This window comes from Polyodon spathula, chromosome 4 (assembly GCF_017654505.1).
Source record: "Polyodon spathula isolate WHYD16114869_AA chromosome 4, ASM1765450v1, whole genome shotgun sequence".
In the NCBI taxonomy this organism is placed as follows: domain Eukaryota; kingdom Metazoa; phylum Chordata; class Actinopteri; order Acipenseriformes; family Polyodontidae; genus Polyodon; species Polyodon spathula.
In genome coordinates, this window is record NC_054537.1 from 238994 (window position 1) to 241005 (window position 2012).

Below are 2012 nucleotides of genomic sequence, written 5' to 3' on the forward strand. Positions count from 1 at the left end.
TTCATACTGTGTCTGAAGTATTCGTGTAGTTATGTCAGTTCTATGCAGTCTTCATATTCTATTTGAAGTATTAGTGTAATTGTGTCAGTGCTATGCACAGTCGTCACATTGTACGTGAAGTATTGTTGTATTTTTGTCAGTGCGGTTCAGTCTTCAGTATTGTATGTGAAGTATTAGTATAGTTGTGTCAGTGTAATGTAAGACAGTACCTGTTATGTGCAGTAACTTATGGTAACACGTCTCGCACATTAGTTCACCGATACGTCATGAGTATCTATGCGACTTGCACAGTCTTCATATTGTATGTTAAGTATTGGTGTAGTTGTGTTTTATCGATCAGAATGCTATGGATTTTATGTGAAGTATTGGTGTAGTTGTGTGAGTGCTATGCAGTCTTCATATTGTATGTGAGGTATTGTTGTAGTTGTGTCAGTGCTATGAAGTCTTCATATTGTATGTGAAGTATTGGTGTAGTTGTGTCAGTGCTGTGCAGTCTTCATATTGTATGTGAAGTATTGGTGTAGTTATGTCAGTGCTGTGCAGTCTTCATATTGTATGTGAAGTATTGGTGTAGTTATGTCAGTGCTGTGCAGTCTTCATATTGTATGTGAAGTATTGGTGTAGTTGTGTCAGTGCTGTGCACAGTCTTCATATTGTATGTGAAGTATTGATGTAGTTATGTCAGTGCTATGAGTAGTGCATCTCTTCATATGTTATATTCGGGTAGTTTTTGTCATTGCGTGCGTCTTCATAAAAAAAAATGGGTGTGATAGCGCTACAAGTTTTACTACTCTGTCCCATTAGTCGCATTCATGACAGTATCTAGTGTAGTTGGAAGTACTTGTAGTGTGGCATGAATGTCATTGCTCTCGAAGTCTTCTTATTGTTTCGTCAGTGCTGTTGTGCAGTCTACGATTCATAGTTAGTCTGTAGATGATGTACTTTGTGTCAGTGCTGTGCTTAGTCGTTCATATTGTATGTGCAGGGTATTGATGTTGGTGTGAGTCAATGCTGCAAAGCATCTTCAATTGTAGTCCTGAGTCAGTGGTGTGTAGGTTGTTCTAAGTGCTATGCAGATACCTGTCATATTGCATACTACTTGAAGTAATATGAGTGTATCAGGTTATGTTTCTAGTGGCGTGCACATCTTCATATGCTGGATGATGGTGAAGTATTGGTGTAGCTGTGTCCAGTCCTCGATCCAGTGCTACTGAGGCTCAGCTTCAAGGTGAAGTTGGGGTGGTAGCACTAACTCAGTGCGGTATGTGTGCGATCAGAACCCCCTCATTGCTTGTGAGGTTGTTATTGTAATGTAGTTTGTGCTTAGTTGAGTGCAGTCAGTGCAGTACCTCATCAGTTTAGCTAGTTGAATCCATTGGTGTGTTGTGTCAGTGCTCAGTCAGAAAGCATTCATGTTGTCTGTGAATTGTATTCATTTAACGTCTATCAGCGCTGTGTAGCATTCCTGCACAGGTAGAATCATATATGTTAAGTGAAGTTTAGGATGTAGTTGAGGACACAAGTAGAGCATCCCTTCAGGGTGTCACATGTCATGAAGGTGGTATTTGATGTAGTTCGGTGCCAATGCTGTGCAGGTCTTCAGGCTCTGTATCTGAAGTTATTGGTGATAGTTGTGGCATCAGTGGCTATGCACGTCCTGTCATGTCAGAAAAAAAGTTGAAGTAGTTGCTTTAGTTTTGTCAGTGCTGTGCACATAAAAAATCATCAGTAGCAGAAGTGCGAATATTGGTGTCAGTTGTGGTGTGCGGTGCCTGTGCTTCATATTGTATGTGAAAGTATAGTCGCCTACTTTAAGAGGCTTCTAGTGCGGTATCAACCCCCAGAGCAGTCTTCATATGGGTGCAAGTCTGTCAACAATAGTTGGTATGTTGAATGTGCAGTCTTTTGTAGTTTTTAGTGTGTCAGGCGTGGGCAGTCTGTGGGATATGGAGTGGAGTGTATTGGTGTAGTTGTGCTCAGTGGCTGTCACAGTCCCTTCATATTTGGATGTG